This window comes from Protopterus annectens, chromosome 8.part0 (assembly GCF_019279795.1).
Source record: "Protopterus annectens isolate FY-2018-M chromosome 8.part0, PAN1.0, whole genome shotgun sequence".
Taxonomy (NCBI): Eukaryota; Metazoa; Chordata; order Ceratodontiformes; family Protopteridae; genus Protopterus; species Protopterus annectens.
Genome location: NC_056741.1, coordinates 576,675,300 through 576,701,576, shown reverse-complemented (window position 1 = coordinate 576,701,576; position 26,277 = coordinate 576,675,300). Strand labels below are relative to the sequence as shown.

At 39.9% G+C, this 26,277-nt stretch overlaps 1 protein-coding gene across 7 annotated transcripts in view; it reads left to right on the top strand.

Moving 5' to 3' along the window:
- ADAM15 (ADAM metallopeptidase domain 15) overlaps positions 1-26,277 on the top strand; it is a 1,588,574-nt gene that overhangs the window by 1,367,893 nt on the left and 194,404 nt on the right. The gene's annotated exons all lie outside the window — the stretch shown is intronic.

Genomic DNA, 26,277 nt, shown 5'->3' with positions numbered 1-26,277 from the left:
TTAGTATTATTGTTATTTTAGAGGTGTTACGCATTCACATGACAATCAGAAGGTGAAGCTTGTCAAAAGATAGCTTTCCTCCACACTTCGAAAGCAAGTGTATAGATGAGACTGTATGATTTTAAGATTTTGTCCTTATGCTTGGGGAAGCTAAGTTTTAGTAATTGGTTAAGGCCTGTGACTGTAAAGTTGACATTTCTTTGACTTATCTGAATGTAACATAGGATAAATCAGTCCTTTGTTCATCATGCTTTGCACTTAAGTCACGCCTCCTAGAGGTATTGATGTTGTGTGTTGTCTATGATAACATAGTTTTCATTCCTTTTTAGAATACATCCATAATGATTTTAAATTAGCTCCTTCCTCTAGTATCTGGTTATGGCATCTAATCCTGTTATAGTCTGAAACGTTCCATCTTTTCTTTCTTTTGCAGCTCATTTCATAGACAAGGTCTTAAAGGAATGTATTTTTTTTATTTCATCTTTATGGAAAAGCCATTTTGTTTACAAGTGTAAACCCTACTGCCTTGCAACTATATTTGGCAGACCAACATTCTTTGCATATTTGCTTCTTTAAAATAAGGTGCATAGGACTAGCCATGTGAATGTTATAAACCACTTTTATGTATATTGCTGAAGAACTTTTATGCCCACTTCCTAACAAATGGGCAGTTTACCATACCCAAAGGGTCCTTGCAAAATTATGGTCACAAGCTGAATGGTAAGCTGCTAAGACTTTGAAGAGGCTGTAGCCTAGAATTCAGCAGGAATGCTGTCTGCACTTTCTTTGCTCCCTGTAGATTCAGTGTCAGAATGTCATTTATGGGTATATCCTGGAAATTGTGCTGCTTTCACTAGTCAGTAAAGTAGGGCCTTACTGATGATGATTAAAGGAAGGCAGAATTTTTTTTGCTTGAAACTGGAGGAAAAAACTAACAGTCCAAGTTTCTTTTTTTTTTTCCTTTGTTTTTTGCTGTTATCCCCTCTGACCTCAAACCTCTCCCCAGCTGCTGTAGTTCTCCATTCATTTCTTAAGGATGAGTGCCCTATCCCATGTCTGCTCCCCCTGGGAGAAAGGATCAAGCACATCAGGAGCAGTCGCATTAGCGATCACGATTATTGCTTTGGTCCTGTTGTTTCATTGGGCATGCACAGTTGCATCTGTAGGTTTTGGAGAACACTGGATATTAAGAGAGACTGTCAGATACTTCTGCAAGTGTTGTAAGCCCACATTTGCTCTGCTCCATCCCCGAGACAAGTTCCTTTGATGGCTCTCCAGTTTCTACAAAGGAGCTCAAACAAAGAAGAAATTCCTGGGAAATTCCTCTCACTTCCCAAAAGAAAAAGAGAACTGTCTCAGCCCTTCCATTCTTCTGTTTCCAGTCTGTTCCATCTCCAGCACTGCTAATCCATCCCAGTTTGTCTATGGAATAGTCAAGACTGTATCGCTTCATCCCTTGGCATCAACACTGTCACCACTTTCACAGCAGTTTTGACCCATTTATTTATTTATTTATTCATTTTTACATTTGTTTACTGGGGAGGACCAACTGGATAGAGCTGTCTGTTTTCAGCGGAGGCCCGGGGAGAAAAGCTCCAAAATAATTGCTAACATACTATACATAAGACATTTACATGAGCATTGTGGTTTACACATTCACGTCTAAAAATATAGCAGATAATAACATATGATTGCGTAAGATATTTACATAAGCATAGAGATTTAGACATACAATTAAAAGTATAGCATGTAGTAACATTTGATTGTTGTTCATGCAGTATGTTTAATAGAGATAATCTTGAAAATGTACTGAAGATAAGACAAGAAAGGAGAACTAAAAAAGGGAGAATATAGGCAAGTTCATATTAAGTGCATTGAAATTTTATGGGAAAGCTTTTCAACTTTGTCTGTGGGAGAGTTAATGGGTATAGATGGGGCAGTGGGGAGTAGGCGACAGTGAGTTGGTAAGTAACATGTAATAATATATAGTCCATCTGTGGGAGTTTTAAAGAGGAGGTTGGATAATAGGTAGGGGAAAGGAGTTAGACTATGTCAGCCAGGTGGTAGGCAGTTACAAGTAACGTGTGATAATATATAGTGCATCTGTGGGAGTTTTAAAGAAGAGGTTGGATGGTGGGTAGGGGAAAGGAGTTAGAATATGTCAGCCAGGTGCTAGGCAGTTACAAGTAACATGTGATAATATATAGTGCATCTGTGGGAGTTTTAAAGAGTAGGTTGGATAATAGGTAGGGGAAAGGAGTTAGAATAGGTCATCCAGGTGCTAGGCAGTTGCATGTCCAGGAGTTGTTTAGGTGGGAAATAAGCTTTTTTTTGAAGATGGTTTTGTTAGGTTGTAACCTGATTTGTAGTGGAACTGAGCTTCAAGTCTTGGCAATGTTGCTAGAATACAGGGAGTCTTTTGTCACCTTGATGTGTGCCATCTTGTTTGGAAGGGTGCAGAGCAAAGGCTGAAACACCAACCATACAGTATCCACATCATATATGCTGATTCTTTTTGGAAATGAATCAGTAGTTGACATTATCTTTGCTCATTCTGCCTGTCATCTGACATGAGAAAGGATGCCACAGTTATGTGGACTGTGGCATGTTCATCCTTTGCCAAGAAAGCTGGAAGCAGAAAGTTAGCCATGACTTTGCTTATTCAAGTAGCACCTAACAAATGCCAGTATGTGTACTTTATGTTGTACTTCCTCTTGAAGCACCATTTACATACTTTTATTTATTCAGTAACTTGGAAAGTGGTCATTAGATCTTTTTAATCAGGAATCCTTTGATTTTGCATGTGGCAACATTGGTAGCTAGCTCTGCATAGAACTTGTGAGATAACATTATATCTTTGGGTATAGTGGATAGACCTTTCCCCACCATCCTCATGATTCTCCAATCAGTGCCAGCCTCTTACCCAGCTAGTACAGAGGAGCTGTCCAAGCAGATCCTGACAGGATGCCAGTGCTGTTAGTTGACTGATGTGAATGTCAGAATGTCTAGGATTTTTTTTTCTTAGCTTGAACTGTCAGGTCTTTTTATCCAGCTGTTAAGGGTTTCAGTCTTCAGCTGTGAATCAGACAAGTCTTTAATCTTTGGATAATCACGGACCCTTAATGTGAACTTGCTTGGATTCATTCTTTAATCACTACAGATTGTCTTTAGAGCATTGTTGTTCAGTCGAGCATTGCTTTGTTTACATTTTAACAATGAGTGAAGACAGTCAACACATTGGTATAGATTTTTATGACAGATAATGACAACTCAGCTTTCATAATAGGTTTTTCAGACAGCAAGTGTTTTCTCCAGTTATATAAAACTAATTGTAAAAAAAATACAATTGGGTGTTTATGTACATAATGTTGTGCTTTACAGCAAAGTAAAATGTAAAACATCATAAAAACAGTTATTCAGTCAGCACATCTAAAACATTTAGCGACTGAGTAGTATTTATTCATATTTGTTTGTATAATGTATTCTAGAGTATTTTCCCACCTTTAATGAAATAGTTTTGCTATATTTTGATGGACTTAGTTGACCTTTTTTACCTCTTCAGAATTTTTCGACTGAAATTCATTCTTCACGCTTACCTGTCATGGTATGTCAGAACCTTTCCCCCTGACAGTCAGCTACTGCACAAGGGGCTTATTTATTCAATATGATGGACTTTGTTAAACTTCTCTCAAAAGTTCTATCCTGAGTTTTACTTTCATATTTATATGCCCCCTTTCAAAAAACAGCAGCCCCTTATACATGTCATCATGGTTATTGTCACAATATTGATTTAAACAAGAGGGTGAAGAATCATTTTTGATTTGTGTAGCCTGTTGAGGGAAAAAGCTTTATAAATTATTTGGGGGACATGAAAGGATATTACAGTTCCTTCACCTCACCTTCCTCTCCAGATTCCATCCTCCAATGAAAATGCAACTGCTGAAAGCATTTGAGGTGTGTTTAGGGGATTGGGTCAGATTCCTGGATAATATCATTAACAAGAATTAATTTCAGTTGCCAAAGAATCTCTTCTCTGAACCTGTACCAGGGATAATTGTTTTAGATACTCTGCTGATAGCCTTAGAAAGTGCATGGAAAGCTGCAGTGGGTGCTCCTTATGTCATGTGCAGACATTTGAATATCCCCTTTCTATCACAAGGGCGCTTTCATTCATCTGAAGTCATTGACACAGTAAACAATTTGCCACTAGACAAAAAGTTACAGTGGCTTGATCATTGGGGGGTAGTATGTGCAAAACCTGGGAGGAAAAGAGTTGTGAAGCCCACGTAGTTGTGGGCAGTTTTCTGAAAGGCAGTAGTCGAATCCTTCTGTAACACATTGTACAAGATGTATTTGCTAGAGGACATACAGGCCATTATAGGTCCTTCAGATCACGTGTGATGTTGATGAGAGACAAATCTGTTGTAGATGTTCAAGACCAGGTCCTTCACCCACTACTGACATCAATACATTAAAGAGTCTTGTTTTTTTTAAACAGGAAACCGTTTTATTAAATTATCACTTATAATATAGACAGTCAAACATTTATATAAATGAAAAAAAAGTATTTACATATTTTCAGTTGCGTATTTACATATTTTCAGTTGCAAACATTATACATCACTTATAATCCATTGTCATTCAAACTTTATAAGCTCATTCAATTCCTGCCTTCTCTTAAACCTTTTTCCTCCTCCAAAACATTATTCTGCTTGTATTGTTCCCACAGTTCCCATTTTTTACTGTGTAATTTGCTCCCACCCTTTTTTAAACATCCCACTTCCACTACTTTTATCTCTGTTACTGTATTCAGTACTTCTGGTATAGTTGGTTTAAACTTTGATTTCCATTTTCTAGTAATTGTTTTTTTTTTTGGCAGCCACAATAATTAGATTCCGCAAGACCTTACCATGTGTAAGCAATTCTGATTCAGTATCATGGCTCAAAAAATAATTTCAAGAACTTCTGTAGCCCAAATTTGGGAGTGCATCAGTTCTGTGAACAGTGTTAAATGGTGCTGGTAGTGCATGGTGGCAGTATGTTTAATGGTGCTAATTCTGTGTAAAAGAAGCATGTGTTGCATTCTGGATATGATTTGCACAAAAATGTGTAAAATCAAGTAGATTTACAAGCAGTGTATTATTTTTCCACCTGCTTGTACCCTGGTATGTGTACAAGTTGATTCTTTTGTTGTACAAATCACAGAAGAGTTAATGAATAATATTTCTGTGGAAAGTAAATACATCATGTTTTGCAACAGTAAGGAAGCATGCAAGTTAAATCTCCTGTATAGGTGTTGTATCCTTTCAGAAGTTAGATAAGAAGGACCATTAGCCCATTTAAAGAAAATAAGCATGTTGCCACATCTGTCCATAAGCTTTGCCACACGAGAAATTGCCACATTCTCAAACCAGACCTTGACACATAAGGTTAATGCATCTGAATGCAAGCAGTCAGTCCTCACAGGGATGGCAGGAACAGACTAGGAAGGGGCTTCTCAAAGTTTCGTGCCAACAGAGCCTACTGCTTCAGGCTCACAGTTACATGTTTGACAGTTCAGTGGGCCTCTTATTGGTCCCACTGGAAGAGGAGCTTGGTGATGGGGGATCTGTAACTGGTACTTTTCTTCATTCTTCCTTTCCCTTAGGATACCCAGAGTCCTCTAGGAGCACATTCCCATTCTACTGAATGTGACAATTCTCTCTCTCGCTCTAGAAAAAGAATACATTACCAGCCTTGGACTCCTCTAAATTTGCTCTGCACTCTGCAAAGTGTAGGCTACTAGGTTCAGTTTGAACTTGGAATTTATCATTGCCTTTACACCATGTAAAACATCTGAAATGCCATCATTCGAGTTTATCTGCCCTTTTGTCAACAATAGGAATTGATTTATTTTCTTCTAGTATTAGAAAGCCATTTTCATTTAATTTTGAATTTTTTTAATATTTGGTAACCAGATTAGCTTTACCAGTTAGAACCCTTTTAAAGAGGATTCCTGGGGAGAAGAACAAATGTTAACAGAAATACTAAAAACGTATGTAGTGATTCAGCAGTGTAAAAGAGTATAAAGTTAAACTAAAATCCAGCCAGCTGAAATGTCAAAAAAAAACATATTAAACATATTAGGAAAGTTACAGGTGTTAGTCAGTGAAGTAAAAAAACAAAGAAAGAAAAACATTCAGGAGACAAAATAGCATACACACTTTTATAGGTCAACTGTTTATTAAGTAATGTAGGTAGAAAAAACTGTCCTTGATTGGATCCACTTCAAACACTCTTGTTAGAAACGGGTGGTTTGTAGAAGCATCATTTGTATTCCGGTAACACTTCTTGTTCAGTAGAAGACATTCCATGCGCTATTTGTTGTCTTGGGATGCGGCAAAAAAGTGAACTATTTAAGAAGTTGTTGGATAAGTTATAATCCGGAAAACGGAGCTGCTCCATAACAAGTGCTGGGGAAAAATTAAGTTTTTGTGCTGTATTTCTTATAGTAGTTTCAGGAATATTAATGAAATGGTGCAAAATCAGAAGAGGCAGGCAGATTCATTGGGGAGTGAATGAAGATGTTTTTAGGACTGAGCTGGAAGTAATAAGTCAAATAAAGAAAGGTCCGTGAAAAAAAGTCCAGATAAATTATGCCTATGGTCAATCACAAATTCATAGTCCTATATTTATACAGTTTAAAAGAATGAGTACATTTTGAAATATTTTGGAATACTGTCGACCATTACTTATCACAGAAAGACAAATTTTTGCATTTAATTGTTAACCAGGTAAGTGAAGCTTTCAATTTAAGATAATTTTCAGCCGCAACCTGTGCCATGGGGCAAGGGTTCACGACACATGTATGGACAGTTTACATCAGTCATCTAGCATGTTTGGGAGGTGAGGGAAGACCTACCCTGAGAAAACACAGGCAGACATGAAGAAAACATGGAAAATTCCACACAGGTGATGATTGGATATAAGGCTTGAACCCCATAACTTGAATAACTGAGACAAAGATCTTACCACTTGGTGACTGTGCCATTAGGACATGATGAAAAATAGCTTTCCAGAAGTGCTGTTATTATTAGGCGGGTGGCAGCGTCCTCTAATGGTTTCATGAATGTAACTGCTGGTTTTCATTTATGTGTTTGTGTCACTTTTCCGCAAACCATGATAATACAAGTTTGTTCCATCAAATTGGTTTGATTCCGCAAAGTTTTTAAGGTACCCCACAGTTATGAGTGTTAACTTGAAGTAGGTTATATTACTTAAGGATGGTTGGGGGGGGGGGTATGGAACTTTTTCTTCCCATAACAGCACTATAATGTTGAACAGGTCAGTGGACCAACCTTTGTAGAGCACTATCATACCCATGCCTACTGTGGACAACTGTTACAGACATTTGGTCATCTTTTCCTGTCCTCCAGAAGCTCAGTACTCCAGATTGGCAGTCCAGAATTAAAATATCATCTAGAAGAGTAGTTCTACAAGAACCTTTCCCCATGTGTGTTTTGGAATCCGATGTCTGCTCTGTCTGGATTGAAGCTGTGGGTCTTTGGATTTGACACCGGCCAATTCCAACATTTTCTACTTGCTTGGCTCTAACTCCCTTACCCTTAAACCTCCACTCCTTACCCTAATCCTTAGATCTAGTTTGCTGCCATCCAGGTCAGCAGCTTGGTCTTGGCTTCACTTTGTGTATCCTTTGTGATATCACTAGTGTAGCACTTTTTCTTCCTAAAATGTACTCCCTTACTCTTTATTACTCTTAAGATAGCTTGGGTTTATGCTGTAAATAGGCAGGTGGACAGGTAGTTTTTAGCGATTGTAATTACTCATTTTATTTATTTATTTTTTCCATTACTGTTTCCTGCCCTTTATGGGCCTTTTTCTTGTGTTTTTATTAGTGTTTTCCCGTAGTTAATGAGTGAGTATAGTGCATTTTAGTGTTTTCTATGGGTTGAGCATGGATAAAGGTTTTAAGAAATGTGTGGTCTGTGGGTACAAATCACCATTGTAGGATGCACAACTTAAATGCATCTGTTGTTTGGGACCTCAGCTTTGACCCATTCCTTGATTGCATCGACTCTGACTAATTCGAGGCCATCGAGACCTCAGAGCCGTGATGTTGAAATAGGAGTCTCCGGGTTAGGATCTTCTTTCCCATTCAAGGCTTTGGCTTTAGACAGCTTGGCTCTGATCTTGATATCAAGGCTGGGGGTAGCTCCCTTGTTTTTGGGGCCAATCTCTGGTTCCTTCTGGTGCCTGGACACTTAGTTCCAAGAGGCCAGCTTCTTCTTCAGCCTTCCATGTCGTAGAGAGGATGTTCTCCTCTTAAGAGAAGATTCGGGTCTCTGTCACTGATGTCCCTTCCCCTTTTTCATCTGGGCCTGTGACTAGTCATCAGTCTACTCCAGGACAGCCTGCATCAGTGGATCTCCATACTGCCCCCCCCCCCCAAGCAGGGCTTTCCACCTCTTCCTCATCCTCCCTGGCCTCGCTGGAGCAAGAGTTATCAGAGAAGGGGACATCTAAGAGAAAACACCCAAACTTCCTGGTGGATTCCCCACAGAAGATATCAACCTGTAGGCAGGGAGAGGGGTCCCCTAAATCTCCACAGGATAGCACCTGTTTTGGCGATCTGTTGGCGCTGCTTCACTAATTGCAGAGACTGGACTACCAAAGCCCCCCTCTCCAGTAGAGTCGGTATTTTTGAAGGCCTTCAGTGTGGCCCCATCCATGCCTTAGGTGGTTCCCTCTCTGGATGCTGTTATAAACCTAGTGTCCCAGAGGGCATGGAAAGAACCCGACGTGGTGAAGCTGTTTCCGAAGAAACTGGACAAGATTCTTGCTCCCTCCAAAGACCAGCCACATTTTTTTGAATCCAGCCGTCTTTGGCATTCCCATGCAACACCATGCTTGGGTACATTTTTTTAACTTTGCGGACTGCGTCAAGGCATCCTTTATCAGTGCCCCTTTTGATGACTCTTCTCTCTTTGGACCAAAAGTCAAGGATACTCTGATGAAGAGTGAGCAAGTTGGGAAGATGCTGTCTGCTGTAGGCATGTGCTTTGCTACCCCACAACAGATCTTTTCAAGGAACTAAAAAGGGGGCAAGCTTTTCTTCAGAAAGTCACAGCAGTCTTCTCAGGAGAGTCCTTCAGAGGGTTCCTTCTAAGGTTGGGGAGGAATCATAAAGGTCACCACAGTGGACTCTTCCAGCAGTCCTGAAGGGGTTGCCTGACTGCCCCTACTCTGGAGGTAGTTGGGTTGTTTCACTATATGCCCAGTAGTTTGGGAGTCCATCACCTCAGACGCATGGTTGCGAAGAGTCATATCCAGAAGAGACTTTATTCCTTTTCCAGAAGTTCAAAATTTTCATCAAAAGTGACTTTCAGATGTTCCACTCATCAAAATCGCAGGCAGCAGCAGAGATCCACAAGGTGTTCATAAAACAAGCCATCCAGGAGGCCCCACCAGACCAGCACGGATCCGGGGTCTATTACAGATTATTTTTAGTTCTGAAAAGGACACACAACCCAGAACCATTTTGGATTTGAGCAGACTGAATCAATTTCTGAAAAAGAGCAAGCTCTGGATGGTCACAGTGTAGTCCATCTTACTTCTGCTGAGGAAGAACAATTGGATGTGAGACAGCAAAGATACCTACCATCATATCAAAATAGACAGATGCTGCAAGAAGCTTTTGCATTTTCAGCCAGGGGGCCAATCATTTTCAGTTAAGGTCTCTGCCATTTGGACTTACCACTGCCCCTGGGTGTTTACCAAATGCATGACAGTAGTCGGAGCCTGGCTCCAGGTGCGGGGTTTTCAGGTCTTTCCATACATGGATGATTGGCCCATCACCATCCCCATAAGAGCATCCTTGATCATGGCCACTTAGGCATTACAGTCAATTACTTCAAGTCTAACATTCAGCCAGCTCAAGTTTTAGAGTTTGTAGGTTGCTGCCTGGATACAATCAATCAAATAGCCAGGTTATCACTGTCGATCATGTTCAGTCTTCATGCCCAGGCCTTATCAGTGCTTGCAGTCTCAAAACCCCCAGCTCAAATGGTTATGAAACATTTTAGGTCACATGGCAGCATCCATTGGGTTGGTTCCTGTAGCCATGTATCATATGAGAGCCCTGCAGTGCCTGTTCAGTAGTCTTTTCTAACCGATCCCATGGACTTTCCAGTACAACTGACAAGGGTATGTCACAACCCAGATTCATTGGTGGTTGCAGTCTCCTTAACTAACCAAGGAGGAGACCATTCATTCTTCCATCTTTATCATTCATGGTCACCACGGAAATGCCTCCCTCCTGGGTAGTGGGCCATTTCAAACGGAGGACAGTTCAGGGGACCTGGTTGTCCACAGAGACCCACCCTCACATCAGTGCTCTAGGGATGAGAGCAGTCCAACTTGCATTGCAAGGGCGTTCTTCTCAGAGGTGTTACTGCAATTCATGTGGAGAATATGTAGGTCATCTGGTGTCTAACAAGGAGAGAGGAACTTGTTATCCTCTTTGTCGAGGGGCCATGAGGGTTTGGCAAATGGCAATTTCCTCTCAGCTATTTCTAGTAACGGTGCACATCCTGGGCAAATCTAACATTCTGGAACTGCAACTTAGATTTTTTGGCATTGGGGCATTCCATGTTGCAACCTTTTTCAACCCCCCCCCCCACCAATCCAACACCAAGTGCAATAATTATTGCATCCTAGTTCCTCCTCTGAGACCGTCACCCAGGGATGCTTTGCTGCATACTTGTCCCTCAGGGCTGCTGTACGGGTGTCCTCTGCTTCCTTTACTGATAGTTTCTTCAGAAAGCAGCCCACTGCAGAGCCACTATGATTCTCATAGCTCCATTTTGTCCTCACCAGATGTAGTTTCCATTCCTCCGGCCTCTTCTGAAGTACCCCGTTTCCTTACTGCATCCATTTCCGGATTTCATTTCTCACCCAGCAGATCTGGATACCCCAAATCTGCAGTCCCTCAAGTTAACCGCATGGTTCCTCCAATTCCCTTGATAGCCAGAAATCCCAAGCTTTCACAGACTGTTCATATTTTATCCTTACCTCAAAAGCAGTTCACAAGAAATCTAGACCCCCAGTAACTATATCACTCTTGCTCATGCCCCATATAAGACTAAAAAAAGAGGGGTAATGATCTTATGGAGGAATAGTGTCATTCTCCCCCAAAGTCTATATAAACGTGAAGATCCAGAAGGACTTTTAACCATACTCACCCTAAAATTTAATAACAGAATCTGGACCCTAGTCAATATTTACTGGATCCCTGGAATGGGAGTAAAAACTGCTAGAAAACCTCTAGATCACATTACAAATGTATATAAGGGTAACCTCATTATAGGTGGTGACTTTAACTGTATATTAGACAACACTGACACTACTAATAAGCGGCCATTAAGGCTCACACCTATTGCAAGACTTTTTACAAAATGGGTTGAGACACTCAATTTACTTGGCACATTTACTATTAAAGATTCTACCTCTTTGAAATTTTCCCGTACTGACTACAGATTTAAAACTCAAACTAGAATAGACAGAATTTTAGTCTCTAATGATCTAAGACTAAATATAGCATCCTTTGCAATTTTCCCATGCCCCATCTCGGATCATGATACTCTCTGCCTAGTATTTTGGGTTAACTAAAGAAGGCTTATTCCCATAACCAGAATCCCAGCCTATGTAACACAAATTAAAGAATTTAAGTTCTGGTTCACATCAGAGGTACAATTTTTTTCTGGAGACCAATCTCACCCCAGAATCCAACATGTTCATGGTGTGGGATGCATTAAAAGCCTATCTTTATGGTAAAATAATAATTTGGTTCTAAAATAAACAAAAAATGGGACTTGGATTTGCAAAATATTCAAGCTCAACTCTTAAACATTAAGTCTGATCCCTCCCAACTTACCCCTGATAAGACGAAAAAAATTGAGGAGCTTAATAAGTAGTATTCAGATATCCAATCCCATAAAATTAATTTGGCATTGGAAAGACTAAAATTAAACTCCTATGCATCATCACCTAAACACATGCACAATCTGTCAATGAGAGCTAAGATGCATTCTATATCAAATAATATAACTAAACTACTACGTGAAGGTTCTAATAGAACTGTTTCTGACTTAGGAGATATTTTAGATACTTTCAAGTTTCATTATTCCAAACACTTTGGTTCCAATCATTCAGTTAATGAATATATAAATTTAGATATTCCTTCACTTAATCAGTTAAGGCCCCCTGAGAATCTCGATGCAGTTCTTGAAGCACAAATCTCACTAGAGGAAATTAAACAAAAAAATCAAATAATTTAAGCCCAATAAAGCCCCCGGGATGGATGGTATGATCATTGAAATATATAAATTGTTCCCCTCATCTGTACTATCCCTCTTTCACAAAACTCTAGTAGAAGTTCAATCATATGACAGTATACCACATTCGTGGAGATGCTCTTTGATCTCGCCTATCATAAAAGCCAACAAAGACCCATAGCTTTGTAGTTCTTACAGATCCATATCATTATTAAATAATGATTATAAAATCTTTGTCCATATTTGCAGATAGATTAACGGTCCCACTAACGCAAATGATAAATAATGATCAATCAGGCTTCATACATGAGACACACTTATGATAACATCCAAAGAATTTTAACACTTACTGAATATTTGAGCAAGGGAAATGAAGAAGCACTAGTGATTAGTTTAGACATAGAAAAGGCATTTGATTCCGCCAACTGGGAATATATGTTTGAAGTGTTACGTCATTTTCACATTCCATCTTCCTTCATTTCTCTAATAAAAAATATATACCAAAACAATGTAGCCTATGTTAAATTCAGCCCTTTCACTTCTGAATCTATTCAAGTAGCCAAAGGCACTAAGCAGGGATGTCCCTTATTCCCTATTTTATTTGCATTAGCCATTGAAATATTTGCTACCCTTATTTGTGACAATCCAAAGATCATTGGTATAAATATTTACAGTCAGTATAATTCCAAGATAATGCTTTATGCAGATGATATCTTGCTCACGTTAAGTAATTCACAATCAGTTCTGTTAGAATTAGATTTTGTGATGAACCATTTCCAGAAAATCTCGGGTTTACATTTCAGTAGATCTAAATCTAAACATATGCTCTTAAATAAGACGGGAAATGTACAATCAGATAATCATTACATTATTGGTGCAATCTCAGAGTCTCTTGGTTATCTAAGAATAACACCACAGAAAACACAATTGAATATAATTATAAAAATATTATAAATTTAATAAATAAGCATACAAATAGATGGAATAAAATTCTCATCACCTTTGAAGACAGGTTACAATTAATAAAAATGGCACTTTTACCAAAAGTACTCTACATAGCTCTAGTTCTTAACTTTTCTTATAAATTTCAATACATTAAAGATATAAGCAGATTACTAATGAAATTCCTCTGGTTCCCCACAATAAACAGAATAGCTTTTTTTACATCACATTACACCTTGGGAGCAAAGAGGAATCAGATTCCCGGATATTGAAACATATTATGAATGCATCCATGTTTAAGATTATTTTAAACTGGATTAATCCAAATTATCACTCTAGTTGGAAACTATTACATCTAACCTTACTAATTAATGAAAATGCCCTGTTAGCCAAACTTACATTGAATAATTCTTCTAATAAGTTTTGGTACTTCTTATGCCATATTACCCAACACAATATTGCCAAACCCACAAAATTAAATTCATTAAATCACTATTTTAATTTCTACAGAAAATTTGTTAACTCTAATGCTGATATTAAGACCTGGTTTGAACTGTTAACACCCTTTAAGCATTTAGCACCCTTTAGCATTTTCCTGCTAAATACATCTCAGTGTTTTAGATAGTTGGGAATCCAAGAACTTTATATGTTGGTATCAATGCATAAATGACACTAACGTTTTAGACTCTCAGTTTCTTATAAAAGAGCATGATTTACTTCCTCAGAACTGGTTAATTCTACAAAGTATCTTAACTTATTCTCAAGATTTATGCATAAGTCATCTTCTCAAGAAACATCAAAGATGACGACGCTCATGTGTGAAACTTTACATAATAGATTTAATACAAATATGATTTCAAAATTATATAACATGTTAATTGTTTATAAGACTGATATAAATCAAAGTTACTGGAACTTTATGTTCAAAGGATGTTTTTTTAATTTCTCACATGATGAAAAACAAAAAATTCTGTTATCCATCAAGCATACTTCATGGTCTCATTACTGGAGTGGAGTGGCTTGGCAATATCTCCATAGGGCATTTCTGACACCAGATAAGATAGTTAAAATCAATAATGGCTCCAGCGCATCCTGCTGGAGATGTACAGAACATACTAAAGCCTATTGGGCACACATTTTTTATGATTGTCCTAAATTAAAGGGGTATTGGAACAGCATAGAAGATTTTCTCAAAGCATTATTCACGGATTCCTTCTTATTGTCTAAATCATTAGTTCTTTTCAGTGTGAATGAAGGTTACTTTTTGGATAAGAATAATTCATATTTACTATGGTCAGTACTTGCTTTCACCAGAAAATGCATCACTAGAAGATGGAAAACTAGCTGCCCACCCACTGTTGAGGATTTCTTGTCTTCAGTAAAAGACCTGGCAATCAAAGAAACTAAGACCAAAGAACTTAAGAATCTATCCAAAGACATTTGTTAATAATCCTTGGACAAAAGTTTTAGCACTTATTGAGACTTTACAAATGGACCACATCTCTTTCTGAACTGATACGAAAGAACTTGTGTATTTTAACTGTGATCTGCAGTTTTGCTTCAGGCCTATGTGTATATTGTAAATAGTTTTTACCTCGTTTGTTAATAATTTGTCTTAGAATGGGAATACTGTTTGTCATTTGTTGTCTTTAACCTTTCTTGGAAAACTTAAAATATTTTGGAAAAAAAAAAAGCTGTTCACCAGGAAGCTTTATTCTAGTAAATGTTGAAAGTATTTTATGTAGACAGAATCTCACAATCTTGATCCTTTCTTTACCCCCTTGGAATCCATCTTGGGTTTCCTCACTTAGTTGTTTTAATCAGGCTCCAGTTTTTCGATGATTAAAGTACAACTGGCGGCTGTTTCTAATTTTTATGTTGTCAGATTTATAATGTGCCTATAGCTTTCCTTAAGATGTCTAAGGTGTTCCTTAAGGTTACTTTTTTCTGTGCCCCCCCCCCCCCTATGTGAGATCCTACCCCTCCGTGGAAATTGTCTTTTTTGTTACAGGTCCTTGCAGGCCCTTCATATGAACCTTCAGATACTTTTTTTGTCTTGGAAAACTTTGCTTATGGCAGTAGTTTCTTCTTCCAGGCTCTTGATTATTCATCTCTTTATTTGTTTTTTTTTTTGTAAAAACAGGTTTTCTGTTTGTACAAACCCTTCCTTTTTACCTAAGATAGCTTCAAAGAATAACCTTGGATGTTCTTCATCTCACATTGCTGCAGTCCTTACACTTGGGGTAGTCCGCTGTCCTCGGTCGGCCCGAATATCAAAGTATTAGGCTGACGTCGGTCAAGGCGCTTAAGACTGACATCAGGACGTCAGGGTACAAATGCGCATGACCGACGTCATATCCTCAGTCTTTTTTGCCGCATGGTCCAATGCAGAAGCAGCGTTGCAAGTGCCGTTCGGCGTTCTGAAATTTTTCGAATTCGGAGTTTCAGACCGAGTCAAAGTTGGCTAAGTACCCCGTTGGGGAATATTTTAGTTTTTTCTTGCCTCAGTGGTTTACCGGATGTCAGAATAAGTGAATAACTGTATTTCTTGTGGGAAACAGATACCGCATAGAGATTATCATACTTTGTGTATTCCTTGTTTGGGGCCTGAGCACGACGTTGTTGGGTGTCGCTTTTGTGCTAGGTTCAATAAGCGCACTATTAAGCGAAGGTTAGATTGTGCCAGGTTGGTCTTTGGGAAGCGGTGCAATTATAAGATGCCGTCGGATGCTCCGACGCCCGCTTCTTCGAAGAAGCGCAAAGACAAGGCAGCTAAACCCAGGCAAGAAGAGTCGTCCGTACCGGACGCCGGTTCTTTAGAGGCGTCAGTGGAACCGGTGGTTCCGCCGGAGGCTTCTCTGGAGTCCCAGGGGGAGACTTTGTTATTGCAGGATGTGGCCTCTCAGGAGGCAGGTCAGGCTGAAGGGGCTTCTCAGGTTACTGTACTCCCCTCCCTTCCTAGGGTGGTTAGGCCCTCTCCTTCTGTTTCTAAGGCTTCTCCCAGAGGCAGGTACCTAAGATAGCTTCAAAGAATAACCTTGGTTACATTCATCTTCCTGTATTTTTTCCCAGTTTCTCCAGTAAAGCAGAACACATTCTCCATTGTTTGGGCAATCATAGACAACTGACATTTTGTCGATCATACAAAAGATTTCAGGAAATCTAGCCATTTATTTGTTTGCATTTCAAAATCCAGGCTGGGCTTAGCTGTTTCTAAAGTAACTTTATCCAGGTGGCTGTCATATTGTGTTCTGTATGCATATTCCTTGAGAGGCAAAACCCTTCCTCACAAGTCTAAAGGGCATTCAGCAAGAGTTATGGTTACTTCTACAGCCTTCTTTTGTAGAGTAGCAATGGATGAGGTTTGTGCAGCTGCTCTTTGGCTGAGTCACCACACATTTGTGTCACATTATAATCCGGATGTTCAGTCAAGATCCATGGCTACCTTTGGCTCCACTATGCTGCCGAATATCCTTCCTTAGTTCCTCCCAAGGAATTTTTCTTGGTTGGGGACTCTGTCCCACAGGTTGAATCTAGTTTGAGCAGACAACATGGGATACGAAAGTTATGTACTTGATGTAATGACAGATCTGTGTTGTCTGTTTCCATCTAGTTCTTTTCCCCACTCCTGCCCCCACTTTCAGTGACATGGAGAGCTTTTCCATCATGACAGTATGGGAGAGGTTGTCTGTTCCTTACCCTTGGCATCCTGGTTCCTCCTTTGTGTGTGTGTGTGTGTGTGTGTGTGTGTGTGTGTGTGTATATATATATATATATATATATATATATATATATATATATATATATATATATTTAAATATATGTGTGTGTATGTATGTATGTATATATATATATATATATATATATATATATAGCAAACTTGATTTGAGGATTAGGGTGAGAAGTGTGTGTGGGGGATATGGGTAAGAGAGGCAGAGCCAAGCAAGTAGATTTTGGAATTGGCCGGTGTAGGGTCTGAAGTCCCACAGGTTGAAGCAGATGAAGACAAGCAACATTGATTTATCATTATAGTAAGGACATAACTTTCGATCTGATGTCCTTTCCATTCGTTCCTCAACTGATGGGTTCAAATTCAAGACTCTGATCTGACTGGGCTTCTACCAGATCCTCTGATCCAAAACGCTCTAGCTCCTCAATTTACCCATAATGCCTTGCAAACCTAGCATACCCCAAACCACTTTTGCCACCATTCAGCTTCAGACACAGATTCTGTGACTCTCGAGCTTGGGAGTTATTTTTCAAATTAGTGATGATTTCACATTTAAAAAAACTTTATCCTACTTTAATTTCATTTTTTTCTACCTCCCTTGCCTTTTTTCCTAGTTTCTGTAGCTGCTTTCACCTTTTACAGCTGAAATAATTTTTCTCTATATTTCTCCATAGTACCATTGCTAGTACAGTATTGCTTTAAAACTTTACTTACTTTTTATGGTATTTTTTACACTACCATTGTTAGTAGTTGCTCTTTCCTTTTTTCTTGCATTCTTAAAAAAAATAAAATAAAATAGCTTTAAGTTAGTTTGCCTTTTAATAATTTTCCTTTTGTTTTGTGGACTTAGCTTAGGCTAGTATGGCTGTCAAACACTGGTTTTAAAAAGTGCATCATGTGTGGGTACAAAATCCCTAATTCGGATGCCGACAGGCAATATGCTTATTGTTTGGGACCAGCTCATTTAGACGTCGATTGCTTTATCTGCTCTGGGTTCATTTCCAGAGCTCTTACTGAGCGGAGAAACAAACTGGTGTTGAAGGGCCTTCTCCCTTCTACTTTCCTTCCATAACTGGGGCTCAAACCCCCTCTGAAAACTGGACAAGGGGAAGACAAACTCTGCTTCCAAGAATAAAGACTGTTGCAAGAGGTCATTGGATTGCACATCCTCTTTGGCTTCTTCATTGGAGCTGCCAACTAAGAAGTCTAAAAGAAAATCTGATCCGACCATCTGGGATCAGATTGTTTCTAAATTTAGTCACACCAGATCTGCTCCTAAGGATCCAGTCACTTCTCTACTCCCTTCACATTTTTTGGAAGGATTCTTCTTCAGACATTCAAGACCTTCATCCTCCATATCTTCTCTTAGGTCTTCCAGAAGCTTATCCAAGGCTGATGTGGATAGGATGATGAGAAAATTCTTCAGAGCTCAGAACTAGATTGGGGTGCTCCGGCTCCAACTCCCACTGGATCCATGAGCAAACCTGCGTCCACTTCCCTCTTGGTTTGTCCTTCTCCAATTTGACCCACAGTCTCAGACCTGTCGAATCCAAGACTCCTGCTGATGTCCTCAGACCCGAAGAAAGTCTGTTCTTTGACTCCGGTAACTTCCCTGAGTCATCCAGCTCCAAATGTTTCAGATATGAAGGATTCTCTGAGCTGAAGCGTCAGCTCTGGGTCCCGGGGATTGGGATTGACTACAAAGCTGCCAGAGTCATCTCTGCCCCTGGGGCTTTGGCACTGGATGGCTCGGGTAGAGTGCTTGTGGGGCTGTAGGAGCCAACAGTTCAGGAAATATTGGCTCCTTTCCCATTGACTTCTGCTTCCCCTAGGTGCTCTGCCTTTGAGGTGGTGAAGAGGGCCGTCCCTTTATCTAGAGAAAGGACACCCCTGCCCTCCTTGCATCAGACAACTATAATCTCCTTCTATTCTCTGCTGTGTGCCTCGTTCATCCATTTCACTGGGACAGTCCCAATCAAGTCTCTAGTCAGTCACTCAGAACATCCTCATCTCTTCTGATACTTCCCCAGACCACCCCACTGAGGAAATCCCTCAGAAGTGGATGTGTAAAAGGAGACACCTAGACTCCCTTCAGGAATCTTTCCCTGAGGGCACTGATTTTGATGAAGGAGAGGGGTCCCCCAGATTTCCACCAGAAGACATCTCATTTGGAGGCATTCTAGAACTTTTAAAACATAAAGGTGGTTAGTCTTCTGATACCCCTTCCAAGGAGGAATATGTGTTTCTGGAGGTTTTCAGGTCTGGCCTGGCCACTTCTTGGTTGACTTCCCCCGTTGATGAACTCACAGATCTTGTTTCTCGCCAGCTGTGGATGGAAATGGATACAGTGGAGCCGATCCTTAAATGACCTGACAACATTTTAGCTTCTTCTAAGGACAGGGCACATTGGAGCAAAGGATTCCTGCTTGATGCCATAGTTGTAGCAGCAGCCACCAAAAAAGATCTTGCAGAACAGAGCTCTTCTGTTCATCTCCCTAACAGAGAGTTCAGGGCTTTGGACAAATTTGGTAAATGCATGTATGCTTCAGTGATCTTTGCCCTTCAGTCATTGAATTACCTGAAACATTTTACAAGATCACAAAGAGATTTGACCAAAGGACTTTCCATATCTCTTCCTGGGTCCATGTCTGTGGAGGACCAATATAGAGTCCCCTCGCAACCAGCTACCATCCAGTTGATTTTTAATGCTTCCATGAGGCTGATCTCCCATGCAGAGGAGTGTACCTCATAGGCAGAGGGTTCAGGCATAGCCATTATGAGACATGCCTGGATGCGACTATGTGATTTTGTGGAGCCCTTTATGACTTCATCATTGCTTCCTTTGATGGATCTTCCTTATTTGGCCCCAAGGTAAAGACAGACTCTGTAGATGTGAGCAAAGGGGAAAGACCCTGTCTGCCATGGGCATACATTTTTCTGCTCCTCAAAGACCTTTCTGTAGGAATCAACATGGAGGTAGAAAGATGTAGTTTCAAAAATCCCAGGGACCGTTTCAACACTCGCATGGAGATAGTTCTCTTAGGGGCAGAGGGAGACTCAAGTGGAAGATGCCACCCCTGCAGCAGTGGTGACCCACAGAACCAGGACTTCCAGGATTCCTTCTCTGCCAAGCCCTACCAGAGCTTCTGAAGATGGCTGGTGGACCCGACTGTTACCCTCTTGAGGCAGTCAGGGGACGTTTGTCTCTGCCTGGCTGTCTATAACAAAAAATTCCTGGGTGCAGAGAATAATATCCAGAGGTTATATCATACCATTTTGACAACCCCCCCTCCCACATGAATGGGAAGAATCCCCAATGTTCTACCCAATCAGAGGGAAACATCAGCATTTAAAATAGAAAAGCTGCTAGAAAAAGAGTTATACAAAAGGTTCCCCCAGACCATAGAGGATCCAGGACCAATTCAATTTCTTCTTGGTGCCAAAAAACAGAAAGGATCTCAGTAAACTAAATCAGTTTGTGCACTGTTCCTGGTTCTGGGTGGTCATGGTTTAGTCAGTTTTGCCTCTGCTGCAAAAGGATGAATGTATGCACTTGACAGATCTTCAGAATGCGTACTATCATACGAAAATGAACAGGTGTTCCAGAGGATATCTGCACTTCCAGCTGGGAGCCAGTCATTACCATTTCAGAGCACTGCCCTTTGGTCTCACCACAACCCCCAGGGTGTTCACCAGATGCATGGCAGTGGTAGCAGCTCACTTGAGACTGCTGGGATTCTGAGTGTTTTCCATAACTAGATGACTGGCCCCTAACTGCTCCAACCAGGCACATTTCCCTACAGGCAAGGGACTACTTGCTCCAGTTGTGCATCCATATAGACATCACAATCAATTACAACAAATTACAACTCACGCCTGCGCAGAGTCTGGAGTTTATAGATGCTCATCTGGACATAGTCAGTCAGATAGCCTTTCTTCCTCCTGCTCAAATCCAGACAGTTAGATCCCAGGTCAGGAAAGTAATACAAAATTCTTCTCTTCCAACATGATTAATTTTACAAGCATTGGGATACATGGCAGCTACTGTCACCCTCGTTCCTCTGGCCAGGTTTCACATGTGAATACTTCACTGGACCCTGTCAACCCACTGGTCCATTCTTCAGCATCCTTTATCCACTCCAGTCAAGATCACACAAGCATGCAAAAGGCATCTTCTTTGGAAAGTTTATTAGATTAAAACAACAAAGGTCATCATTCGTTCTCCCTCTGCCAATGGACACCTCCCGTCTGGGGTGGTGGGCATTATTTGGGAAGGACAGTCCCAAGGTACATGGTCCCCAAAGAGGCCATGATGCATATCAGTGTCCTGGAAATGAAAACAATTCCTCTAGCACTGCAGACCCTTCAAGACAATCTCCCATCCAGGTTAATTGCCATTTCGACAGACAACCTGTTAGTGGTCTGGTACATCAGCAAACAGAGGAACAATGTGTTATCCGCTTTGTCGATAAACAGTGAGAGTGTGGCAATGGGCGATCTGTTCTGGTTGCTTTCTAATATAGCAATGAAACCAGTGTGATTGCAGACAAACTAAGGATGTCCATTCTGATGCCTCACAAGTGGTCTCTCAATGTGAAAGTAATGGAGTGAATTTTCCCTTGATGGGGGTAGCCATGCTGCAACATTTAAACATCTCCACTCAACAACAAATGCAGCAGGTTCTTTGCCCTGATTCTTCCAATGGGGGAGTCACAGAAGGATGCTCTCGTCCATTACTGACCTTTTGGTCTTCTTTATCTTTACCCACCATTGCCTCTCATTCCCAGTTGAAGAGCAAAATTATCCTCATTGCCCCCTTTTGGCCTCATAAGATCCGGTTCCCCTTCCCCTGGTCTCATCTTCTACATCCACCCTGGATACTTGATCCAGCTCCAGACCTCCTGTGTCATCTGACAGGGATGACCCATCCAAACATGACAGGCCTGAAACTGATGACATGCTTTCTTCAATTCCATTGAGTGCTGGACAGCCCAGAGTCTCCTCCCCAGTCCGTCATATTTTATTATCTTCTCTAAAAGCTTCTACTAGAAGGATTTACAAAAGTAAATGAAAGAGATTTGTATTCTGGGTCCTTAACAGGGATCTGACCCCACTTTTTGCCCCTGTACCAACTATGCTTGAATTTTTAGCTTTGATTTTCAGTGAAGGGGCTAGCTTTTCTACTATTAAGGTTCATTTGGCTGCCATTTCAAACTTCCATGTAGGTGAAAATAACTCTACCTTAGCTTCTTCTAAATTATGTAAAGCCTTTCTCAAATGGGCCTTTTTACTTAGACCTCTGTTAAAGAATCCTACTCCTTCTTGGGATTTAATGATTGTGCTTCAGGCCATAACCCAAATTCCCTTTGGACCAACAGCCATGTCAGATCTCAAATTTTTGCCTTGGAAAATGATTTTTCTAGTTGCTGTCACATCAGCGAGATGAGCATCTGAACTCTAGGCTCTATGTTTCAAATCTCCGTAGCTGGTTTTCCACAAAGACAGGGTGCCCTTGTGGACCAACCCATCCTTTTTTGCCTAAGGTAGCTTTTGAGTCCAACATTAACTGGGTCATTAACCTTCCAGTTTTCTTTCCAAACTTCACGAATAACAGAGTACATGCCTCATTTTTTGCATGTGCATAGACAACTTTGCTTTTACCCCCGTAGATCCAAGCATTTCAGGAAAACTGACTAGTTCTTTGTTTCCTTCACTCCTAACAAATTGGACAAACCAGTTTCCAGAGTTACTGTGGCCATATGGCTAACCAGTTGTATCTCCTTTTGTTTGTAGTAAAAGAGAGTTATCCTTGCCTAAGCCATCTAGAGCTCATTCCACAAGGTATATGGCATTCTTTTCAACTCTTTGGTCAAGGGTCTCTATAGATGACATTTGTGTAGTTTCAACTTAGACTAATGCTCACATTTTAATTTCATTGCTCATCATTACAAATTGGATTTGGTTTCCAGGAATAGAGCTACCTTTGCCTTCGCAGTATTTGATTATATCCTTCCATGAGGGCCACCCAAGGTTCGAGTAGCTGGGGACTGTGTCCCATCAGTTGAGGAATGAATGAAAAAGACAACATCAGATAAAAAAAGTTATGTACTAACCCTAACATTCTGTCTGTGTTGTCCATTTTCATTCTTCCTCAACTTCCCACCCATCTGCCCCCATCCCTTTGCTTCTGGAAAGACCTAAGAGTTTTCTTGGGAACTTTTGCCCCTTGTTTGAGCTCCAGCTTCCTTTTCTTATTCTATCTTTATTAACTTCTTTAAGATGTGGTCCCTTTATATCTAAGGGCAACAAACTTGATCTGAAGTATGTTAGGTTGGCAGGACATTGTGGGTAAAGGGAGAAGCTTGAGAGTTTTGAATCTAAGGATCTGGTAGAAGTGGCCGAATCGGATCCAGATTTCGGAACAGAACCCAACAATTGAGGAAGAATGAAAATGGACAACACAGATGGAATATAATTTTTTTTCTTCCATTTGTGTTACATTTTGGGATACTGCTTGGGGAGTCCCTCCAGCTGTATCGCCACAGCTGAGATCTCCCCAGAGTTAACTAGGTGAGAAGTTTTCATACATTTTGGTGATTTTTGATCTTTCTACCCCCCCCCCCCCGTTTCTCAGGCAAGTTATAATACTTTAGTATAATACTTAGTGTGGAATGTCAGTTGATCTTCAAGCAGGTGGTCTGCATTAAAGGCACTACTGTCTGTCTCTCTTCAGTTTTCTGCCTGGGGTCCTCAGCTGTTTCTGAATTTGTGAGGAGACCTTCTCTGAAGTAACCTACAAGTTTATAGCTTTTTAGCCGTGTTGTAATACGTTTTCTTGCAGATAATACTTGGTTCCGATGGACATTACAAACTGTGTAGCATATGGGTGAAATCCTGTGGTCCTTCACAAAGAAAGACATCTTCCCAATTGTTCTCTACTTGATAGTAGTAAAATGCTTATTAAGATCTTTCTCTGTATTGTGATTGTAAGGTGTTTCTGAAATTGGGTTGGAGTTGTATGAATTCATTCAACAGTTAAAAAGGTACAATTTGAGGATTTGCAGTGCTCAAGTGCATGTCTTAGTGTGATGTGGCACTCAGAAACATGGAGGCCACTGTTTTACAGGAGATTTTGGATACTACTGCTCATGCTACAGCAGTGGGGATGTCATTGGAGACTGTGTTACTTGAATAAAGAAAAATGAACAGCAAGTTGTCTAAATTTATAGCTAAAATTGATATGAACGACATTAATGTCTGTGTCTCAGCAGATGCCATTTTCAGTGCAAAATGTTTAAGGTGTTGATGGAGTGCAAGAATAATTCCTAGGTGAAGTTAGCAGTGTTCACCTCCAAGTTAGTGCAATTAGAAGATAAGGGGAAGAGAAAAAAATTGTGTGCAAGTGAAGTTCCAGAAAAAAGAGGAAGGCATGGACTGTGTAGTTTATATTAAAAACAAGATGTTGGAATTCTCAGGTTGCCCTGCTAACTGTATTAATTTATAGAAAGTGCTCATGGTGCCTTTATTGATGTTGTAATATTGTTTGGTAATTGTTAAATGCTACTCATTGCAGTCATTGTTTTCTAAGTTTTTATACTGTAGTGTGTTGATGTTTAGGACCTTGCAATGATCGGTCAATTTAGTTATTTTGGGTGGAGTTGGATTTTGGTGTCAATGAGCAGTATGCGTTACTTTAGTTTTGTGAGTAGGGGTGGTCCTATTACCTATTTTATAATAGGCCTGAGGCTGTTGGCAATTAGAAATGCTTAGGATGTTGGTGATGTGGTGAGTAAAATAACTTGACGGTGAGGTCGAGTTTGTTAGTGGAGGTTGGTTGTTGTCTGATGAAACTATGTTGTATAGAATTCCCTAATGTTTATGGAAAACACATAATCTAGTTGTGCTACAGCACTGTTGGTTTGGGTTGGCCGTATTGGAACTAGCAGTTTGTGGTTCTCAAAGATGCTGGAATGGGCTTTAATGTGGTTATGCACTAATGGTCCCATTCACAGCAGATAGTGGCCCATTCTTACTGTCTGACTCTGAGTTATTGTTTTTTTATGCTCTTCCTATCTAGAGAGTACATCCTTTGCATAGTTTGACTTCGGGCTTGCATCTTACAGGTGCAACCTTTATTGGGATTTCAGGTCTAAACCATGATGGAAAAGGATTGTGCACGTTCACTGGATGGTAGGGCTTGACTGGTAAGTAGAATGCAACATTTTAGAATAAAAAAAATTGGCCCTTCCAGTGATAAGCAAGTGCCCTTTTGAGAGACTTGATAAAATGCCAGTAATGATTTACTGTATATTGCAGTAGTACAAGTTGCATATTGGAAATGCTTGTCTTATCTGAGATAAACTAGTTTGCAGTTATAAATTAGAATGTAATTTCCTCTGGATTCAGCTACATTCTACATAAATTAGCTTTAACAGTGATTGCTTAGCACTTGTGAGGTCCCTGTATCAGTTTGTATTCATTTATGAGAACAGCTGTGCTACTCTTTAGTCACTAGTTTTTTTTATCTAACGTTTTATACTAACAGTTCTTACATTGATAACATGAAGGATATGATGATGTTTAGTCTATATTACATATGTAAAAACGTATGAAACAACTCATAAACAGGTGAAGGAAAACCCAGCCTGTTAGAGTTATATGACTGGACTAGTAGGATTTATATTATTTGATGTTTAAGGGTCAGTTGGGTTATTATTAGGTGTTTCTGTATCTCTTTCGATTAAGTTTTCTTACTTCAGTGTAGTTTAAGAAGTCTCTAAAATACTTGGATAAATCTTTAGATGTCATATAGTTTCAGCAGATTGAATAGTTAGCAGTTGCTGGGCAGTTAAGATTGGAATTCAATATTTAAGTTATATTATGATAACAGAGCAGGCAAAGTTTTTAACCTCGTTAACAGAGGTGTTGTATTAGGTAGCATGACTGAATGTTGCAACAATACACCTTCCTTTTGTATGTATTTGACCTGTGTTTATTTAGGCTCTATATTAGTTCGCCAAAAGTTATTTTCAGCGAACACCTCTTCGTCAACACTTATTCAGCAAAAATCACTTACATGATTCGCTGAATTTTGTAAGGCAATGAAGTAGTTGCCCAACTACACAACATTTTCCTTTCCCCCACTGTAGTGCGATCTCAGAGTTGGTGTATCTATATATATATATATATATATATATATATGTGTGTGTGTGTGTGTGTGTGTGTGTGTGTGTGTGTATATATATATATATATATATATATATATATATATAT